Source organism: Camelus dromedarius, chromosome 1 (genome assembly GCF_036321535.1).
Source record: "Camelus dromedarius isolate mCamDro1 chromosome 1, mCamDro1.pat, whole genome shotgun sequence".
Taxonomy (NCBI): domain Eukaryota; kingdom Metazoa; phylum Chordata; class Mammalia; order Artiodactyla; family Camelidae; genus Camelus; species Camelus dromedarius.
This window is the reverse complement of record NC_087436.1, coordinates 42,216,583-42,240,133: the sequence shown is the minus strand read 5'-3', so window position 1 is coordinate 42,240,133 and position 23,551 is coordinate 42,216,583. Positions and strand designations below refer to the sequence as shown.

General features: G+C 38.9%; 1 protein-coding gene across 5 annotated transcripts in view; it reads left to right on the top strand.

Annotated features, from left to right (window-relative positions):
- The first annotated feature begins 2,422 nt into the window (after positions 1-2,422).
- UGT8 (UDP glycosyltransferase 8) overlaps positions 2,423-23,551 on the top strand; it is a 76,465-nt gene continuing 55,336 nt past the window's right edge. For 2 of the 5 annotated variants that reach the window (XM_064478552.1, XM_010981100.3), the window contains exon 1: positions 2,423-2,687. The gene's annotated coding sequence lies outside the window, so the exon portion shown is untranslated. Of the gene's footprint in view, positions 2,767-23,551 lie in introns of all 5 variants that reach the window. The other 3 variants (XM_064478576.1, XM_031466928.2, XM_031466931.2) reach the window with 2 other exon arrangements.

Below are 23,551 nucleotides of genomic sequence, written 5' to 3'. Positions count from 1 at the left end.
CTGCAAAATTGGTGGGAAAGGAAGCTACAGTGAACACAGCCTTAGCTTTGATGTCAGGTAGTACCACCTTACTTTCTTTCAAAGTCTTGGGTGGTATCACTGACAGAGACTCAATATAGGGCTATAAAAGAATCCAGTAGAGCAAACTTTCCAGATCTGAAAGGATTTGCTATCTCTACAAGTTTTCAACAACTAAGTCTGAACAGGGTTCATCATGAAGTTTTGGAAATTATTTTAAAAGATTTAACTTATTGGCTACTAGATTAGAGAGCAAAGCTTTATTAATGATCTTTTCTAATCATGTAAAGAAATACTGCTTTAGAAGGACATATAAGCTCATTAGTTTATACCACTCATTATGTCTACTATCATGTAACCAACATTAAAAATACAAGCTTTTTGGGGGGGGGGGCTCTTTATATCAGATATTCCTTTAGACAGTTTTTAAAAAAATGTATCTTTGATGAGAATCTAGAAGTTCTGCATCACTTCCACAGCTCTAGAAACTCCAAAAATGCAATTCAACTATTTACACAATGATTGACTTAACTTGCTTTAAGTTATGGAATGTCCTTTGTGTGCAGAGCTGTGGGAAATTCAATAATCATTACATAAAGACTGTGGGAGGCAACAGAGAAACCAAAGAAACAATAAACATGGACATATCCACACATAATAGAGCAATGCATTTTCTTTCCAAAAGTCTGACAAAAATTTTATATGATGGTCAATTTGCACGACTTGATTAAGCATGACACCAATTTTAAAAAGATGTTCATAAAAGTTAGAGTTTTGCTTAGTTTCTAATAATCTTTTTTTAATCAAGAATTTATAAGTGCATTATCCAAAAAAATAGCTTGCAATTGCTTGAAACTTGACCCTTGAGAGAACAGAGCTTTTAAAGTGAATGCTTACATTCATTTATGTCGGATTGCTATCTGTGTTTATGTTTTAGGTTTTTCTAATGAAATTAAATTTTAAAATATAGAAGATAGAAATCTCCTTAGGTCAGGTACAAAGGCTGAAAAAATAACTCCCTGTGTTTTTCACAATATTTCAGATTTCTAATTTGCAAAGAAGGTAATCACAAAATTTTTTGAAATCCACGTTTGGAAGTCTATCCGTTATCATTCTTTATGGACTGTGGACCTTTCACTTATTAAACACAGAAACATAAATAAAATGTGGATAACAGTGTATGTTAGTTTTTCCTCCATTTATCATTAAGTAATTCTATATACATAAAACATGATTTCCGTTTTCTTTTCTAAGGTCATAATTCTGAAATTCGGTTTCGAGAAAGGAAAGAATGGTCTGACTTGGCATTTTTTATTTTCCAGTGTTTAAAAGTATAACGTTGACATGCAGTGGCTGCTTCTTAGCTTCTGGAGCTTAACACCCAACATGACATGATTTTTGCTTTTCTAAAAGTTGGAACATAATTCCGCTGATGTCGTATACATATTTATCGAACATATTGCCAATTATACTCAAACCGAAAGCGAACAACACTGTTAGATTTTCCTAGTTTCCAGGCAGCTCACTCTCTATGGTCAGACTTTTAAAGGCGCTTGGCCTCTCGGGTCAGAGCCACCACAGCAAGGCTGCTCCAGCAGGCCTGGGTACGCAAAGTTGCTTCCTGCCGGGGACGCCAACTTGGCAAGGATCCGCTGCTGGCAACACAGATTAGTCAGGATAAAGTCGCCACAGACTCAAACAAGCAAAGCATAAATGGCCCTTTCAGCAAGAGCCTGCGAGAAGGGATGTTACTGAGCCCAGCCACCCAATTTCCTTCTTCAGGGATCCCCAAACTCGCGTTTTCTAACGCTTTCCGATCCACGAGGCAGGTGGCTGGCTGATCACCTAAGCGCCCCCTACACTCCTTTCCTTCGCGTATCTCCTCCACCTAGCCCAAGTTCAACTTTTTAATGGGTTTGGGAGAAGTGAGGCAAACTAAGAGCCTGCGAAGGTAGAGAGGGCGTGCCACAACCACACCACGCAAATTCGCGCGGCACTGGTGGGATGAAAAAGGCGGGCACGGGGACCAGACAGGAGGTGGCAGAGAGGGCACAGCGCAAGCCTAACAGGGGGCGGGGCCACGTGCCAGTCCCAGGGTTCCCAGCTCTGGCGCGACCGGAGGCTCGCGAGCGTCCCAGTCTGCCCGCCGACCGCCAATCCGCCTTCAAGCATCCCCGTCCCAGGACACTGCTCCTCGGTCAGCCCTCGAGCTCGTGGCACGAAGGCGCGTCCGCATCCATGCCCCAGCCGAGGGAGCAGGAGACGCTCGGAGCTCCAGGCGTGTGATGCGAGGCTGAGCGCGTGGCGGCCCGCGTCGTGCCCCGCTGAGCCAGACGCGGGAGGAGAGCGGCGCGCTCCTGCTCAGCAAGCCGCGCACGGGGCGGGGCGCGGCTGGGGAGCGGGGGGGGGCCGGGCCGCCAGCGGGGAGCGGCGGAGGAGCAGGCGCGCTGCGGACCCGAGGGAGGGCACAGTTAAAGCTTTGCCATTAATTGTGAGCCCAGAGAGTCTGTCCTAAGCTAACACACTAACTCTGCATCCTCCCTCACGCCCCCAAACCACCGGAGGCGGCGACACCTGATCCAGCGCACGAACACGGGTCCCTTCTGTCCCCGGATACAATTACGCGGCGGAGACACACTCAAACTCACGCGCAGCAGCCAAGAGCCGAGGTAAGCGGAGGGACCACGCCGTTCCACCGCACGGTAGGGAGGCGGGCTGACAGGAGAGGGGCGTTGTTTGCTCCTGGAGGTGAGTGCTTGGCGAATGGCCGCGAGCCAGGGGTTGGGGGTAGGGATCAGAAAGTGCAGATGGGGTTGGGCTGAGGGAGTTAGGGAATGGGGTGGGGGGGAGAGTAGGGAGAAAGACTGGGGGGTGGGGCGGGGTGTAAAGGAGGTATTTCCAGGCTGCTTCGATCGCTCTCGCGCTCCTTTGCGTCCCGTATGGCACCCGTTTGAGGTTCCTTTCGCGTTCGTGCGTGCAGGTGGAGAGAGGGGATAACCTGGCGCGGATGTGGCCGAGGACTTTGCACTTGACCCTGGAGGGATGGGCACCGCGGAGCCCCAAGGCCAGAGCCTGCTGCGGGCCAGGGATGAGGGACCGGGAGGTGCGTCGGGAACTCTCCAACTCTCCTCTCTTCGTCCTCTCTCAGAGGGGGAGCTAGACCTGGGTGCGTTGTGGGTGGGGAGTGTCTTGGGGCTGCACGCACACGGACACAAGGATCATTCCGTGCCCCCATGCCCGTGGGACCGCCAGGAATGGACAGTGGTGGCAGGGTCGTGGGCGTGGATGTGGGAACCATATGGCTTGCCCTTGCTTTAGAGGAGCGTGTGCGGGACCCGAGGGTTAGAGAGGAGGTGAGAGAAGGACGCGCTGCAGGAAGTCGGGCGCCTTCCTCGGGCTGGAGGAGCGGCGAGGGGGCCTGGGATGCGTAGTTTGGGGTTGTGCCAGGAAAACCGTATCGGAGGGCGCAAATATATGCAGTGCGACCGGGCAAAAGAACAGTCAGGGGTGGCAAGGGGAGTACCCAGTCTGCATAGGTAAATTCACCGGTTTAATTGAGGGTTTATGAAGTTGAGTGCGGGGAATGTGCCACGCTGCAGCACTTATTTAGGGAAAGGAGACCTCTGTGCCTGTACCGCTGATTCTCATCACCTTAAAGCAAGGGGCGGGGAGAAAGTGGGAGAACTTCTAAGACTTCGGCAACTAACTAGTTCAAACTAACTGGAAGGCTAGATTGTGTTAATTAGTCGTTCTCTAGAGGGAGAGGGCGTATCACAAGGAGGAGTGGGTGGCATTCTCAACTAGACATGACCCCAAGAGTCACCTCCACAAAGAACCAGTATTAAAATAGAGAAAGGCTTGTGTTTCAGGTGGTTCCACTCAGAAACGGTTGGAAAACCACTACTCTAAAATCCTTCACTTCCCTCAGGCTGTCACCTTGTATAATAAGTTTTTCAAGATTAATGCCATGAAGGTGTGGCAGTTTGGCTAGATGCCAAGTGTGCTGTTGTTTCTGTTTCTGATAATTTTATGTTAAAAAAAAATCTCCCCTCAGAATTGATGTAATTGGTGTGCTTTATTTCCACTCATCCCCAGGAAAAAAAAGCCACTTAAAGGAAGGATAGAAAGTGCCTTTTAATTGGTATTTTAATAGTATTAGGAGTAATCACACTTTATTCCCTGGAGATTTTTAAATGAAGAGTCATGCACATCAGTATTATATAGTAGGGAGTCCAGAACGTTGTGTTAATTGAATTAAATCATAAATCAGCCTGTGTTTTTTCTGTCTCAGAGAGGAATGGCAAACAGTTTTCTCCAATAGAAACCATCTCCTGGCAGTTTGAGGTTTTGCTTTTGGAATGTCTCTGTTCAGCAACCATTCTAGGTAATTCCAGAGGGAACACTCAAGTTATTATTTAGTTCGCCTGCCACCGACAAGGTAAAGTTGTCATCTTGTGTTGTGTGATCTACAGCTATAGGAGTGTTTAAAAACTACAGTGAAGCATAGTGCCCTGATATTTGTAATAGCTTGATAGTGTATTAGTAGCTTGGGCATAATTGAGTAAAAACTGTACTTGTGACTTTCTCTCAATAGTACTGCTGTAGAGATTAGATTTAAAAAATCTAAAATTTCTGGAGCTGTATACTTGTATTAATGCCTTTGCACATATTAGAATAAGTAAACCAATGGAATAAATAAAAATATGTATAACAAAATTTAATTTTTGTAAAATCTTTTTTGTGTGTAGAGTTTGACAATTAACATTTAATTTACCTAAAATATTTCTTGATACCTTATGATTAACCATCAGCTTAATTATATGTAAATACTGATGGTAAAGGAAGAAATTAAATATGCTCTCGATTCTCAGACAACTTTTCAAAGTAATTTATGTGCTTACTTATCAAATAATATTGGGCTGATGCTGTTTAATTCACATTAGACTTCCAAAGTACAACGCGAGAATAAGAACTTTTGTTTTGCAATATTTAATAATATTTATTTTGCCATCTGTCTATTTAAATGTTTAAAGCATAAACCCTGAACCAGTAGTTCCTAACCCAGGTTCAAACCCAGAATCTCCTAGGCTAAAAGAACAGAGGGTATTCCCCAGGCTATGTTTCATATTTCAAAAGGTGACTTAGAAATGTACATCTGTCCAAATAGGAAAAAAAAAAATAATAATGTTTATTTGACACCATCAGGGTTGTTGCTTATTTACATAAGCACATTTTCTAAATAGCTGACCCCTCACACCATTAATTACTGAAACTTTAAAAATTTAACTAGTAAAACAGATAAGCAATTTCTAAATTTTATACACTTACTCCCCAGGATGTAAGTTAATTTTTTTGTTGGGTTATCGTTGTGAACATGAATTCATAAAGAATTGAATAGTGCTATTCCTTGAGGTGTATAGAGCTGTTTTTGTTTATAGTAAATGGTCTCAGCCTGCCCAGTTGAAATACTAGTATGGAAACAGAAGTACTATTCTTCTTTTTATGGTTTTTCTGGGTCCTCTTTCTGTTATCAGCTATCGCTTTCTGCTGCTGTCAGGCTGTGAGCGGGCCCTGCTGCTGTATTATCTGTTGTCTTTTTTTCCCCTGAAATGATGTGGGCTATTGCTCAAGTATAAAGCCTATGTACTTTGTGACAGATACTTGCTGTTCTCATCCTTTGTTTCTGGGCTGGATAGTGGGCCGAATGGCTGAGGTTCTTAGAAGGGTGGCCTGTATATGAATGGTTTCAATGTGTTTGTTTTTTTTTTTTTTTAATAGAAATTTCATATACGAGATCTTTAGAAGAGTATCTTAATTTCAGACATTTAGTCTTCTGGAAAGTCCTTGCTTTTCCGAAAAATTGAAGAAGCCCTTAAAAAAATTTACTTTTCTTGTGGTAGCCCCAGAATGTCTTTGTTTAGAAATATGTATACAATAATACTTTACATCCTACTTTCTGCCATTGAAATTGACTAGCTATATGAAATTTTGGCATTATTTCCCTACTCTGGAAGCCAGGAATAAGAAGTGTGATTTGATCGTGCTGATTCTCAAACTTGAAGCTACGTGAATCATTTCAATATTATTTTGCGTATGTGTGTATGCAGGAGCTACATAATCAAATTAGTATGAATAAGGTTGTTTAATTTAGTCTTGAAAACAGTGGTAATCGTATCTTCCTAATCTAAAGCATTTCATAAACATTCATTCTTTTATTCAACAGATTTTTTTATTGAAAACATACTATGCATCGGGCACTATGCTCTTGTACCCTGGGGATATGAAGATACAGAAAACCATGGGAGGACTCTGGGTTTAAGAGGATTAGACTGATAGAAAACAAATTAGTTTCAGTAAGTACAATATAGTGCTGTTAATTCTGTGAGTGCTGTGACAGAGATATGCAGAGTGCCCTGAACAGGCATTTGGAAGTGGCCATTTCTACGTGGGGACAGACTACTAGAGAGGCTTCATAGAGAAGGTAACATCAGAGGAGTCAGTGTAGACAGGGGCCAGACCACGGAGGGCTGTTTGCCATCCTAAGGAGTATGAACCATTTTCTCTTCAAGGTTGTTTTAAACAAAAGAGTGATGTGATGAGGAGAAAGCTCTCATAGTCTAGAAGGATGGATCTGAGGTGTGAGACAGGCATAACAGATTAGAAAATATTGGGTGATCTTTTTTAGGAGAAGTTGAGGTCTTTACACCAAAGTGGTGGCAGTGAGATGAAGAAAAGTGATTTGTCACACAGGTGTTAAGGTGGTAGAATCTCTCAGATTCTACTGTCTCTGGATGGTGGGGATATGGGAAGATGGCATAGGGACTTAAAAGGAGAAGCACATTTGAGGACCAAGGATGATAGAGTTCAGGTTTGGACATGGAGAATATGAAATGCTTATAGGAAATCCAACTGGAGATGAGTGTCCAGTGGATCCATTGCTCAGCAGTTCTGAGCAGAGAGGGCTGGGCTAGATAGTTAGGTAGATAAATGGATGGATGGATGGATGGACTGCTTTAGCTCTTTTCAACATATGGGTGGTTGAAAAAAAAAAGACACAGGATGTCAGTAGGTCTTCTAGGACAAGTTCAAAGAGTAATAAAGAAATAGAGGCTTAAAATCAAAGTGTTGGGTAGACAAATAGGGAGCAGTAAAGAATGAGAGGGTACAGAGTGAAATCGGGAGGAGACTAAGGGGAGGGGAGCTTTTAGTAGCTGAAGGGGAAAAGAATTTCAAGAAGTGTGAAGGCAAGTCCTAAAATAGGGCGTATCAGACAGTCCTGGCCCTGCGCCTGACTAGCTCTATGACTTTGAACTCAGAACTTAGTTCCCTTTCCTCATTTACATAATGAGGATCAAAGTGCAACGTCCTAGGGCCACTGGGAGGATCAAATGAGATAAAGTCTATGAAGCTTAGTGACTGGAAGTTTACTGGTTTGTGTTCAGTAAGTGCTAGCTGTTTTAATGGAAAGCAGAACTTGGATTTAGTGATGAGGAGGTCTGTGGAGACTACTGGCTTTCAGCAGTGCTTGCTCTCAGGTTTAGGAAGGGTGAGTACAAGGTATATTTAAAGGTGGAAACTTGATCATATTTATAGCCTTTGGGGAGGAAGCCAGTACAATAGCAATTGAAAATTTTGAAGGGAGCAGAGAGAGCCATTGGAACACGGTCCTTGAAGGGGGAAGTGGTTGTTGCATCAGGAGCTCTGGGGAGATGTCAGCTTCCTCAGGACAAGCCGTGTTTTCACCAGCCTGGGCGTCCATAGCATCTTTGTTGCTTTTTAAAAGCACCCGGTAATCAAATCACAGACATTTTTAAAGTATTATTTAAGATTTCTTGGTATTTAAGCGAGTTCTGGTTTCTTAGATAATCTAATAAGGACAAAGTGTATTTATTTTAAAAGAACCTGAAAACAAAAACAATAAAAAACAAGATAGATGATAGTAAAACTGAACAAAATATAATTTAATGTTTGATTCAGAAGGCACTTCCGTATCTTACGGGGTCTTAAAATCAACACTATGGAAAGCAAATATTAACCTGTGTAATGGAAAAGGACTGATTTGTAGATTTCTTAAAAAAATTGAGCCAACTATAGTAATATTTTAAACTATTTTTTTTCTTTAGGATTTCCTCTATTTGGATGAAGTAATGCTTTACATTAGAGATGAATATCTAAAATTAGATTTCTATTTTAATATGTATATGGATTTTTACCTTGTCATTAGTGGGTATTTTGAAAAAAACATTTACATATATGAACTGGTTTGGGAACCAATCAACAATTGAACATAGTACATAATGGTTACTAATTGGTTGTTAAGCATATTGGTGGTAAATTGGCTATAAATAATATCTTTTTTTTTTTTTAGTTCAAAGTAGTAAGTCTGTTTCAGTACATACTTACCAGTATTCACCACATCCTTTATGTATATAGCAGATAGAGGAGTACATAGTTTTTAGGACGCCCAATAATTTTTTTTTTGAATAAAATGAAATTAGATGTTCAGTATTTTTAAGGTGGACTGAATGAAGTTCATTATGTATGTAGTTTTTTATCTTTGATGATTTGTTTCCCTGAAATTCTGTAGCTACATTTTTTATCAAGAGCTCTCTACTTTGGAGTTGAGTTTTGGTCTGTTGTGCTAACTCCCTCATCATGGATGGTCCCACTGTTGCAGAGTTCAGTGGTCAGTGCAGGTGATATTCAGTTTAGGACTTCTGACAGTTCCATATTGTATATTCACCAGCTCAGTTTTAGACGCTATACTGTCCTGCTCAGGACGCCCTTATAGAGATGTCAGATGCCACATTGAAATTGACTTACATGGAGGTCAGCTTTGAAGAGTGCAGAGCCCGAACAAAAATGGAACCTTTGGATTTATGAATGGCAGGGTATCTAGGACAGCCTAGCTCGGGTCCTACTCTCTGGCTGGAAATGTATATAAGCATTAATACATTCAGATTAGACAGAAAAAATGTGTAGATAGGAACATTTCAGAGATACTGTGTATTTTGCTACTAGTGTCGTGACACTTGTCTGAATTACTAATAATGGAAACAGTCACTATATTGGTCTTATTTTGGAGATAATCATTTCCCTTGACTTGATTTAGATAAGAGAAATGCACCTACAAGTATTCCATTTCCCTAAAAAAATTTACATTGTAACTGATTTGGTAAATATTTGCCTGATTTGGGAATATTATTAATACAAATATATGTGTAAACTTATTTTGCACTTTTCAATTCCGTCTCAAATTTAATACTTGAAATATATCCAAGACACTGAGTTATAATTTTTTAGCTATAACATTGGCTGCTACTTGCTTTATTAGTAATCATGGGGCTGATTTTCCTCCAAGCAAGATAATTTAAATAATATGTTCCGATGGACTTAAAATTGTTTTAAAAAGTAGAATCAAGTGTACAGATATGCTGAATTTTCTGTAGTATGTTCCTGAAAAAAAGTATAAAAATCAGTTTTTATGAATTGAATATTTATAGAATTTAAAATTTTCAAGACACTTGAAAATAAGGCAATTTTAACTCCTTTAAAATATAGGTGATGGGTATACAGTTTTTTTTACATTAATCTTTATACTTTTCTGTGTGTTTGAAACAATTGACAGCCCCCCAAAAAATGGACAGTGATTTTAAAACGTATCTTATTTTAAATGTACCCTGAGCCTTTGCTGTTTAAATTAGTCTCAAAGAACATCAGGAGAATTCCCATTTTGATTAATCTGTTTTGCAAATTCAAATTTTCCTAGTTGGCTTAAGACAAATACACAACAACAACAAAACTTGGGTGCACCCCTGTGCCACATTGTCAATATAGTTACATCCACCAAAATTTCTTAAACTTGTTAGAGATACAGGCTCAGTCTGATTCTAGACCTCGTCCCCCTCGTAACATCCCTTATTCAGAAGGGAAGGCATTGACAGGGAGAAGTTTGTTTTGTTTTGTTTTGTTTTGTTTTGTTTTGTTTTGTTTTGTTTTTTAAACCAGTGACGGAATGAGCCATCCAGCGTGCTGCCTTCCTGCTTGGAGTGAGCTGCCCTGAGCCCAGGCTGTCCTGGCAGGACCTGCAGGCCCTTCGCTGCGGCTTCTCCCAAAGAAGAAGGCCATGTGCTTTACATAGTCTTTGCATTTGTGCTGCTGTACCCGTGGGTCATTTGTACTCCCCAGCCAATCAGGAGAGCAGGGCTTAGAGGGAAACTAGTCAAACAGGTTTGCCTGTCTATTTAGAAGGGGTGGAGGTGCAGTGAAATGTGTAGATAAGGTCAAGGGTGAAACTGTTTTAAGGAATATTAATGTAAATCACTGACTGTTTTCTCCTGGTTTTGAAAATACTTTGGGGACATTTGTGAAAATGTATCTTAATGGAGCTAAAGTGAGAGTAAGGGAAACCAGAAAGAGAAGTAAATAAGAAACAGGAAACTAGAAGAAGATGGGGAGTGGGAATGGAAAAACTGTAGTGGAGGGAAAAAATAAAAACAAACAAGAGGGAAAGGACAAGTGTTTGAATGTCCTGTGTGGGCTTTGTGTGAACTGGGTGCATCGTGGCAGGAAACCATAGTATTGATCTGAGCATGAGTTTAATTAAAACAAATGCCTGTTGTCCTCAGCATCTCAAAGAGGGAACACTCCACTGGCTCAGGGCTGAGGTTTCCTAGGAATATTGATGGGAAAATGTTGTGGTTACCATCTCTGACTCTACCTGTGTGTTGGGAATACTTAGTTCCCCAGAACAAGAGTAAAACGTTACCTTCATACAGCTCTGTCGTAGTTTGCAAATTGCTTACTCACACATTCTGTCATTTTATTCTTATTCTGCCCCCTTCAAACGTTGTTCAGTAGGTTGTCACATGTTACAAACCATGACTTAAGGGAGCAGAGCTCTGAAGTCACCAGGACGGTCTGCAGGGGATTTGATGTTTGTACCTGAGCTCCTGGCCATTCACTTTCACGTGGGAAATCCTGCCTTTCAGAGCTTCTCTTGTCCCGTTGCCTTCCTGCTGCCATTGGGGTATCAAGCCCCATTTGACCCCCCCAGGCGTTTGCTTCAGGATCTCCTCCACCTGAACTGTCCTGCCTTTTCTCCTCTGTGCTTTCAAATTCTCACCCTTCATGGTTTTGACACTGAAGTCCCACCTCAGAACGTTGGTTCTCGCTCTCTTTTACTCTTCTGTGAGTTTCATCCCCATGTATGTTCATGATCCTCTCATACTTAGTTAATTCTCCCTCTCAGAAGAGTGTGAGCTCTTAGGGGGTGGACTCTCACTCTTAGTTTCATCCTAATACCCCGGACAAACATGCTAATCGGAGATAAGGTACTTACCAGTAATTGAATGTACCTTCAGTGACTCATAAAGCAGCAAAGGACGAACCTAAAATTCTGTATGTGTAGTGATGCTTTTTTCCTTTTTTTTTTTTCCAAAATGGTATTATTCAAACTTCAAATGTTCCCTTTGTTTTTAAAGGAAATGTTCTATATAGACTGCTGTCATTTAGTCACAACAGGAAAAAAAAGTTTGGTCTGTAGAAAGGTCATATTATAGGTCTTTGAACTCTTCATGGTAAAATTTATAATAATTTAATACATTTTTCTTTTAGAATTTACTTGGGACTTCTAAACGATGGAAGTACATTCACAGCTAATTATAGGAACGGCAATAAGAGGAATCAATGACAGAGATAATTAAGTGTATTTAGTTTTTAGTTTGCAGTTATATTTAAGTATATCTGATGTCAAGAAACAGTATTTGGAGAGAAAACTAACTACGTGTATTAGGAAGATCTGACTTTGGAAACATTCAAATTGCTTCCTCTCCTGCCTCTTATATTCCCACCGGCCTCCCTCCCTACCCAAGACCTTTCATACCAATTAAATGGAAGCATCAGCTTAGGCAGAGTTCCTTTTTTTCCCTCTTCTGTGCTTATTTCCTCCTTTCATAATTGCCAGAATTCTCTGGTTCAGACTGTCTCATCTCCCATCTCCTTCTGGGCAGGGAAGTAGGAGTAGGAATAGGAATAAGAATAGATTTTAAGGAATCGCTGCAGCAGAAAAATAAATGAAAAGAAATTAACAGGTTAGGTAAGACTATTAAGAAGAATCGATGCCTGAGCCTGTTATTTGCCAGTTTTAAATAATTCTTGAGACCATTGAAACGTAACTCTTATTTTGATCAGTTAGACCTTTTCTGAGCATATGCTTTGGAATGTGCTTTTTTTCAAATTTCTAAACAATAAAAAATATGCCAAAACGAGCTCCTCTGGCTGCCTGCTCCCTCTTTCTTCCGTCCCATCCGTTCTTTCTCTCCTCTACACCTGTCTGCTTTTCCAGAGATAATGTCCCTGGTTTTGGTGGGGAGTTGATTTGTTTACAGATTGTTGGGGAAGGATGTGGGTAGAGGGCATGGGGTGGGGTGGGGATGGAGTCATCACACCATCACTAGTGTAGGATCTGGTCATTTTATTCAAATCATACTCTATAGTGATTGTCTAGCCTCCTTATGGACCCTAAATGCTTTATGCTTTCTCATCATTATCTTTACCAGTAGAAATAATTCAGCTTATTATTTTGATACTATATACGCGTTCCTACTCCTTTTCCTACTCTCTATTCACAAGGGTGTGGAAGGGGAGACATTTGGAAGGAGACCTGTCGAATTCCTTGAGGTTTGTGTAGTGAGCATGTGTAACACATAAGAATTACTTCAGCCATTTGTTCAACAAGCAGCCTATTATATGGTAGAACTCTTCTGCCTTAGAATCAAAATACACTAATTTTTAGTCTAGTATAAAATTCAAAGGTTTATGTGTAAAAGTTTAAGCAGGCTTTTCAAGGACTGCTGTTTTGATTTGAGATTCCCAGAATTCAAGACATAGTCAGTCTATGATCTGACATATGGCAGTGGCAACTTTGGAGAGTCTTTATACGGTACCAGTAAGAGATACTGGATTAGGACCCAGGAAACCTGAGTGCTAGTTCCGACTCTGCCAGTGAGTAACTAGGAGCTGGCTAAGTGATGCTTGGCAACCACCTTCTGGAGACTTTGTCGTGTTCTCTACAAATGAGATGGTTTGGACTCAGTTATCTTTAGTTTTTAAATTGGGACTCTGATTTATTTCATAGAGTTTGAAAATATATATATTTTTTTAAATATTTGGCATCATTTCATAGCAAATATATTAAGTTCAAATGTTTAAGTATATTTATGTTTGCAAGACTAATAACAATGGTGATGGTATACAAAAGACTTTCTCTGGACTTGCTTCATTGTGCTGAGTCTGCTTAGAAGACGCAAAATGACATTTTCACTTGTTAATAAGGGAACATCAGAGAAATGCATTGTCTTTCTGCAGGACCTACCAAAATCTTCCTCTTCCGGGGAATAATATAACTTGGCTGACTTATCTGACACTCCATAGCAACCTTCTTTTCATGATTTTACTAGCATTTTATGAGACAGCGATGGGGAAGTTTGTTATTTGTTCACTCTCCAGGACTTGTAAGGAATTGAATAGGGAAATATTCAGAATTTTTAAAAATTTGTTCTTTGGTTATATTTGGCCTGACATTTTTGATCCTAAACCATGTTTAAGATGTCACATAGGAATTTATTTTGTGACTCGTAATAATGTTAATGTAGATAATGTTTAAAAATCAACTTAAAGTAGTAATAAGTGGGAGAAACAATCCCATAATCTATTGATCTGAGACATTTCTGAAGCCTCAAGATTCTCTAAGTAATGATGTATTGAAAAGCTGTTTCTCCCACATGTAAATTTGTCTCATGGTGGGAAAGATGAAAATTTGATACGGATTTCCTCCACATTCACTGTGGTATTCTGCTAATTAAAATCCCAATAAAAGAGAGTTATAAAAAGTCCTACGAAACCATTTTAAAACATTAATTGAACACCAGTTTTTTTAAGAAAGCATTTACCTATCAGAACTTAAAGCCTCATAAAAACTCGGCTGTATGATTTATGAAACTTTCCTCATTTGTTTAAGGATGAGATCAGAATCAAACAAAGAGTTTCCTCATCGTTTGCTGAATGTTGATCACATGATGCAGATGCATGGTGAGAACTGGTACCAAGCTGGTCTTGAGGAGGAGCAGAAAAAGAGACCCACACTTTATCTATGTATAGCTGTATCTATAAACTGCCATTCTTTGAAATTGCAAACTTTTTTCTCTGTCAGTGATTCTCAAAATAGTCCCTGGACCAGCAGCATCAATATCACTTGGGAATTTGTTAGATATGCAGATTCTTGGGCCCATCCCAGATCTATAGAATCAGGAACGGAGGGCAGGCCTAACAGTCTTTTTTATAACTAGCTCTCCGGGTGATTCTGATGCATGCCCAAGTTTGAGAACCACTGATCTGTGATACTAAATATAGTCTGTTCCAGTGTTCTCATATGATGAAATAATTTCTAATCATTTTAGGGACAAAAGAAAAATTCAGTATAAATTTCAGAATATTTTCCTGGTTAACTCTTTCATGGTTGGTTATAAAAACTTCAATTCATGATATTGATTATATTTTATTTACTAAATGGTTGTTCAGGGGTATTCAAGTGTTCTCAGTTCTGTCAACACACACACACACACACACACACACACACACACACACACACACACACACACACACACACAGAGGTGCTCCTCTCCTCTGCTTATTAAAAGACAACAATAAAAAGTGGATTGCATTAGTTTACTTTTGTGTATTTTGCTATGACTTTGTGTAACGGTAGCCCAGTGGTTCACAATATCATAATTCCCTGGGGAACATTTAGAAAGGAAACAAAAAATGCCAAGACCTAGGCCTCATCTGCATAAGTTCTACTTTAATTGATCTAGGTTGGGGGGGTGGCAGGTTTTCAGGCATCTTCGGTTTTCACAGGCTCCCCAGGTGATTATAATGAGCTGTCAGAGTTGAGAGCCTGGAATGTAGCCATACATTCCAAGATTGCTCACCTACCATGGATCAGTTCCTTAAAAAATGTTCAATCTGTTGGGTCCTCTCATTATTTTAAGCAAATTGCCTTTTGTGTATGTGTGATTAAAAAATAATTTGTTTTCCAGCAGGTTATTGATATTGTTGACTGGTTGACCACGTCATTAGTCACACGTTATGACTCTATTCTAGCTTTGGGCTTTATTCTAAATCCTTGCTTCCTCAGTGCAGCGCCTGCACCTGCAGCAACCAGCAACCCGTGTCACCAGAGAGCTTGTTAGAAAGAGAGAATCTGGGGTCCTACACCAGATACACTGAGTCAGAGTTTGCATTTGAATAGTACCCCTATGAAATTCGTCTTCACAGTAACAATTCTCTAGAACATTAAGTTTAAAATCAAGGTAAATTTTAGTTTTCTTCACTGTTTTCTTAGCATCCATTGATCTGGTCTTAACTACCTTTATGAACCAAATCATATCAATCTCATTGAAACCTATTCTTAAACCCATTTTCCACTAAGCTTTAACAACTGTAAGCAATCTTCAAGGCCAATCTAATTTAATAGCCTCACTTGGCAGGTGAAGGAAATTAGTGCAGAGAAATTGAATGACTTGGCCTTAAATTACAAAGGTTATGGATTTGGGCATCCATAGATGCATGCCATGTGTGTACATATATATATATATACTTTTTTCCTTTAATTATAGAGACTTTGTGATAGGGTCATTTAAAGTGATATTGTTACATATCATTACTTGAAACATGAGCTACCTGAAAAGACAGTCTTAGGTTACCTAAATATGACATATCCAAAACACCAAAATTTTAAATACACATTGACATGTATTTAAGTTATCTAAACTAATATTAATAATACTTTACTAGTACACTAATATTTCAAATTATCTTAAAATTGTATGTAATTTGTATAATCAAGTGATAATGGGAAAGTAGAATATGTGATATTAAACTGAATGAAAATGGAAAGGTATGGCCATGTCTTTATACATTGCTAAACTTGTATGCATGTGCTCCTGAGAGATTGCAGGTACTTTATTACAGGACATTTAAAAAGGGGGACTATTTATTTTGAGTTCCTCAGGACCCTGGGGGCTGGGCATTGTCCTTTTCCGAATCCGCAGGACAGTTGAGCTTTATCAGGTCTTTGTACTGCAGATCCACACGCCTGCTGCATCTCTTACATTTCTCCTGTTGTGCATAAGGACTCATTGTGAGTTCCTTGTCTCTCAGTCTGACAGTTGAATTGTATCAGAATCTTTAGCTGCTTTTTACAGTTGCAGATTTTGGAATTTCTCCCCAGACTTAAGAATAGCCTGTGTGTTGAAAAGACCCCGGAATGTGCATTTTTAGTTAGTATCCTGGGTGTTTCTTTTGGACACTTGACATTTGAGAACCATTTCATTAGGTGATTAAATTTATGTTTAATGTAGTTAAATTTAATTGCCATCATCAATCATTAATTGAATACAAATAATATACTAGGTACTGAGTGCAATATCTGTTGGTATCCATATTATCCTATTTTTTCTTCTCTATTTTCTTGTGTTTCTCTTACATTCCCACCTGATGATTTTGGAGTATCCCAGGTGGGCCTGGGCCAGCTGTCACTGATAAGCCAATAGCATCAAGTTTCTCAGTACAGCTTCACTACCTGGACTATAGATGTCTGGGAAGAGGTAACTGCAGGTGCTGGCAGTGTAGAAACGTGGTTAAGTGCAGCTGGCTTGGCGTGCTACAACAGCAACAACAGTATACAACAACAGAAACATTCCTTATCACTTCTCCTTCAAGAGGAGGTGTGTTTTGTGTACCCCTGGGCACTCATCAAAGTCCCAAGTGCAGAATTAGATTTTTTGAATGGTACTGCTGATGGTTTTTTCCCCTCAGTACTTTGTATTTCTGAAGTTAAGGTGGGTACTTCCATACAAATAAATGTCTTTAATTTTTCTGAGTGAATCAAACCATTAGTTTGGTGAAGTTGCAGACTTTGAAAAATCTGAGAGTTACCTACCTTTATTTATTAACAATTAACAGCCAACAGCCAACCGAATGTAGGTTTTTCATCCAGTTTGCACTCTTAATTAATTAAATTATGCCAGACTATCGCCAGATCACAGCTTTTTTTCGGGTAGGAAGGATTATTAACCCTCAACTGGTGGCCTTAATTTTCTGAATGATCTCTCCCTATCCCCCGACCCCAAATCAGTGTGTTCCCGTTTCACAGTGTGATTCTAGGGCACTCCTTGCTTTAGGAGTTTACTTGCAAATAGACAGTCACAATGAACTTCAGAACACAAGATATTTCTTACATGGGAAAGATAAATGTTTAAACCTGGGCCATTTAACAACTTTATAGCAATAAAGCTGACTTTTCGCCCAATTTGCCCTCAGTTACAATCTGTTTTTTCAGATTTGTTATCTTCCTCTCTTTGCTTGCTATGATAAAAGTGGATTAAAAATGGGTATGAAGCTCTGCAATACACTAAATGTTAGATCTTGCTCAAGTTTTTACCTGATTCTTAGTCTCAGTCTTATTCTCCTTATCTGTAAGTGGGAACAACTATTTTTGCCTTTGCGTGTTTTCTCAGGATAAAATGAGATAATGCTCATAAAGCCTGTAATGCAGGAAAGGTACATAGTACATAGTACATAAAACAGCTCTGTTTAAGAGCTGCTGTTTATTAGAGAGTTTTATGTTAGGATATAGGTGTCAAGATGTGGGGTGACCTGCTCCTTCTGGCTCACCCAGGACTTTCTCAGTTTTAGCACTGGCAGTCTCACATCCTGGAAAGGCTCCCATTTCTGGGATGGCTGGTCACCCTGGTGCTGGAAACAGAGATTTAAATAACAATGGCTTCAAAAAGGTGGTTGAGTTCCTTGCAGATAATGGTTCTAATGGGCAGAAGCAGGCAGGGCTGATCTCCCGGTTCCGGTTCCGCAGCTTCGACTGAAGTATCTTTGTTGTTACACCTTTCCTGGTTTATACTTCTGTCTCATGGTCCAGGATGTTAATCATTACCATGTCCTCATTCCAGCAAGCGGGAAGGTGAAAAGTGAAACCTCTAAGGGCAAAAATTAGAAATTGCACATATCACTCTGCTTCCATCTCGTGCCCATGTTCTAGAATTTACTTATGTGGCTAAAACCAGCCCCTGGAGAGGCTGGAAAATATCTTTAGTCTTTTTGAGTGTGGGCCAAGCTAAAGTAGAGGATTCCATTACTAGAAAAGAGAAGAAAAATATATCCCACCGTTGTCTCTTATATGTGTATGAATGGCATTCAACAAATTCCAGTTTCCTTTCCTGTTCTAGTTAATTAATAAAATGATCATTTTCCTGGCCATTTACAATATTGCTGTGAATATGTAGGAAGTTAACAAATAAGATGAAAAAAGACCCCTAGAATTAAAGAAAAGCTGTAATGAAATCTATACTTTGACTTGATACTTTCTTTCTCCCATTACCCTAGAAAATTTGTCCATAAACGAGATATGTAACTAACTTCAGGGCCTCAGGCAAAGACTATTGATTTAGAATTTTGTTCAGAATTAAAGCAATTGATATAATTACAAGTTCATTCATTTAAAATCAAAGGGGAAAAAAATGAGGCCATTAGTGGAGGTGCCTGTTGTCCAATTACATATCCTGGTGCAAAATCACAATCATAGTCATCGTTCAGTAAATCTTTACTGAGCTTTCACTATGTGCTTAGGCAATGGGAGTAAAACAGTTATCAATTTTTACTACAGTTTCTACCCTTTTGGAGTTTAATTTGCATTAGGGAGAGAAAAAATAGATTTTTAAAATAAAATCAATATTTATTTAAAAACACTAGTTAAGTTAGAACATTTAATAAAAAGTAAAAAAATAAAAACCTAGTTAGGCTTTACTTTGATGGATTTATTTTTTATTCTGTTTTTATTTTACTGGATGGTATTTTCCAGAGCTTTATTTTAGAAGATATTTTGAAGAAAGATGAAATTACTCCACAATATTTCATATAGTACCAAGATTGACCTGTGGTGGCAGTTATGACTGATATATTTTCTCTTCTTATTGCAGTCCACGTAACACTAAATGTCAAGGAAACTTAAAAGCACAAAGAAGTTCATCTGTTGAGTTTGCTAGACTACATAATCTGCTTTGAGGACTAAATCATTCACTTTATTTTTCTAAATAGCCCAGTTCACCATGTACAGACATTATCTGAAATTTCCCATTAGCCCTTATTTTGTTTTTCTTAATGCCAAAACACTTTGATTAATTCCTTCTTAAAAAGATAGACTATGAATTTTTGTGCTGCTGGGATGCTACACTGTCAAAAGCTAAGTTCTTTCCCGTGGTTTGTGTGCCTGTCGCTTTCTTTTCCTAATATAGTTCATCCTCATGTATGCTTTCCAGTTCGGAGTTATTAGTGATCCAACCGCAAACAGAAAAAAACCAGGGAAATGACTCTTTCAAATGGTGGCCAAGGTGATGCCCCTACTTTTTAAAAAAATTTTTTAGTAAGTAGATGGAAATAGTAAGGTTGCCAGAAGTCTAGTATGGTGTTAGGCTCTGATATTTGAGAAAATGGGAAAAATAGGAAATCATAAAGTCTATTTGTCATCTTTAAAAATCTCAATAGTATGTTGGGGTGTTCCTGTGTCAAGTTTCAGCCTGTGTGAACCATTGTTCCTCAGGAGCTGGAGCAATGTATAGCTAATCTAATTTTTCCTGGTGCTCTTAAGGGTTTAGAACCTTTCTTTGGGCCTTGGAGGGATCACCTTTGCAAATGAATGTTTCACATGTGCAGCATTTAGGTACAGCGCCACCCCAATATCCTTGTCATTTTGCTCAAATTAATTCATACTTAAATGTTGAATGGCTCCCATATAGTGAGGGGTGGGCATACTTACTAAAATTGGCATTGTTTCCTGTCTTGAATGCAGGCCTAGAAAAATTTGTTATACAAAATAGGAGAAAGGGTGGTCTGATACACAAAATGAAATTTGTTTAGAGTCTTTGAATTTTGTATTTTATTCAATATTCTGGCAGTGAGTTAGAGTCAGGTAGCAGCAGCATCTCAGAAGCCAAGAGAGAATGTGGAGAAGGGGGTTCAGTAGTATCTAGCATGATAGAGAAGTCCAAGCAGATAACTGCTGGGAAAAGGGGCACTTGTATGAGCATTAGGAGGTATTTAATGCCCTTGACAGTGAGTGTTCAGGCAGAGTGTTCAGGTGGAGTCAGTGGCAGACTGGAATCATTTAGGGAGTGAGCAGGGCCCAGCAAATAGACTGATGTTTTAAGACACTTGACTCCAAAGGGAGAGTGAGTGTAAGGCGTGCTCAAGGGGCATGTAAATTGAATGAGTGTGTTATAAACATTATATATTTTTGGTAGAAAACTTAAAAAATCCAGAAATATATAAATGGGAAAATAAAACAAAATCACTCTTTTTGACAATCCAAATTTACTATTTGATAACATTTGATATTTACTTAGTTGTCATTATAATCATTTTATGTGTGTATATATATATGTATATTACATACATGATTCAGTTCCTTGCTTTCTTATTATGTTACAAGCACTTTCTCAACTTAAATATATTTTTTTAAACATCAGTTTTGATGGTTCTATAGCATTCCATTGTAAAACATACTATACTTTGGTCAATTCTCTACTGCTGGATTCTTAGTGGTTCCTGGCTGTTTGCTGTTGGAAGGGAAGGCAGGGAACATCTTTGGACATACATGTTGGTAATTCTGACTTAGAGAGTTTCATGAATGTAAAATAATCTGCCAGTTGTTTTCCACAATATTTGTGCCGATTTACATTTTTACCAGCTGCCTAAAACTATGCTATATCTTTGCAAGGACTGAGCCTTATCATTAAAAATGACATCCTTGCTGATTTTGCGAAAGACAGATCTCTTTGGTTCATTTGTTTAATCATTCAGCAAGTTTCAAGCTCCTTAGACTAAGTGGAAGGCTGAGGTCAGACTGCATGTGGAGGTGCCGCGAGCCCTGTGACCAGTGCTTCCTCTCCAGGGCACAGAAGCAGAGCCCTGTGCCACCTCCCAGAGATCAACATGAGGAGAGTTTTCCCCTGAGTTATGAGTTGTAATCACTCTTAAGACAGGTTATCCATTTTATCTAGACAACTGGCCTTCATTTTTACTTTTTGGGGGTGAATACAACAGCCCCTGCTTTGCAACCCTGTGGGACTGAAGGGAGACGAGATGGATGGGAAACTGGTCCAGCTCCTCCGTAGCTCTTCCCCTTCACTTCCTGCTCTGCCCCCTACTCTTGCTCTTCTGAGTGTCCCCTTAAGCTCTTAGCCATTCTGGAAGCAGTTTTCATCTCTCCTGCAGGCTTCTCCTCTGTATTTCTGGGTCATGAGTTCATCCATTCTTTTCTATCCCTCAATAAGCTATTTGCCAAAATCTGTTGATCAGAAATCCATTCCACTGATGGCCGTGGCCTCGGCCACACCTCTCTTCTTCTTGTCAGTTCTCAGAGGTACTTTTTCTCTTTTATATTCTTCACTCTAATTTCCAGAGGAGCTTTGGGAGGAAAGGAGTAGAAACTCCTGTGTTCAGTCAACCATCTTGGACTGGAAACCTCTGCTCCAGGTATTTTAAAAATTCCAAAAATATTTAATGATTATATAACCAAATGTAATTATATTTGTAATAGTGAATTTTCTCCTTTGCTTTATGTTGTTTTTTTTTTTCTTCCTAGAGATCATTTAAAGCTCAGCACTTTTGATTGCTTTATTTTAAAAAACAGTTTAACATTATTCTGTTTGATTTACTTTGGGAAAAGTCTAAGGCAAAAAATTTAGTGATTTTGTTTCTCAAATATTAAGACAGTTTTTAACACTTCATATTGAATAATCTGTTCTTTCATCATCTACTTGTGGTACTTCCTTCATCTCATATTATGTTCATATTTATTCAAGAAGTTCTTATAAGCTACCTACTCTGATCCATTGATTTGAATTAGGATTCTTGGGCTAGTTCCACAGTGTTTTAATTACAAAATTTGTTTTAATATTTACCTTGCTGTCCCAAGCCATTACTGTTGCTTTTTCAACAATGTATTCTCTCTTCTTGCCTATTCTAGTAAATAAACCGGTATAATTTGGTCAAATTCCAAACAAAACAAAACCATCCAGTGAGATTTTTGAGAGTAATTATTTAGTCTATTTATAATACAGGTAAAGAAGGATTGCCTTTTTAAAAATATTGTATTCGATTAAAATACTATAGTATCTCTATGCAATTATTATCTCTCTGTATATGTCTTCAGAGAAAAGCTTGCCATATTAGTAGAGCCAACAAATAGCCTTTTTAGTTAATTTTAAACGTAATTATGTACTTTATTGTTACTGTGAATGAGATCATTTTAATCATAACTTACTTTAAAATAATACTTGTTGTTATTTTTATTAAAAGAAAAGTAACACGTGTCCAATGTAGAAAAAGTTAAAATCTTTTATAAGATTCATACCATCCAGAAAAAAAACTGCCCATTGGTGCTCATCATCCCTATGTGCGTACACTTATATATCTGTACAAAGTGGTACATGCTATCGTAATGTTCAGTGACCTAATTTTTAGTCAGTAGGAAATCTTGAATATCTTTCCATGCCACTAAATATTCTTCTACAAGATTATTTTAGTGGCTGTATTGTATGACTGAATGACAGTTTATTTAACCTGTTTCCAGTTATTGGGAATTTTAACATATCTCCAAGTGTTTGCAATTAGTAACCATCTTCTCTTGCCCTAAACAATGACTTCATGAAAATGCATATAGAGGTTGAATATCTATTATATATGTTGTAGGTTGTTTTTCCAGGGTGTCATTTTCCATTTAATTTTGTTTATAGTGCATTTGATACAGCCAACCCTTTTTTAATTATCTAGTTTATTTTGTTCTCATTAATTTTTTCCAGTTTCTTTTACATTTTTTTCTTAAACTAATGAACTTGACTTTTTAGAGCAGTTTTACATTCACATCAAAGTTGAGCAGAAAGTACATGGAGTTCCCAAATACCCCTTTCCCCCACACTTGCACACCTTTCTCCACTATCAGCATCTTGTACCACTGTGGTACATTTGTTACCATCAGTGAACCTACACTGACGCATCATTGTCTCCCAGAGTCCACACTTTACAGGGTTCATGCTTGTTGTGAGGTCTGTGGGTTTGGGTAAATGTATAATGGCATGAATCCACCATTGTAGTATCTTACAGAATAGTTTCACTGACCTCAAAGTCCTGTATTCTCTGCCTATTCATCCTTCCTCCCCTGCAACCAATCTCTTTACAGTTTCCATAGTTTTGCCTTTTCCAGAAGGTCATATAGGTGGAATCATACAGTATGTAGTCCTTTCAGGTTGACTTCTTTCGTTTAGTAAGTAGACATTTAAATTTCCTCCCTGTCTTTTCATGGCTTGAGAAATCATTTTTTAGTGCCAAATAAGATTCCATTACACAGATGTACCAGTTTATTTATTCACCTGAGGGTGGTAAACTCAGTTGCTCCCAAGTT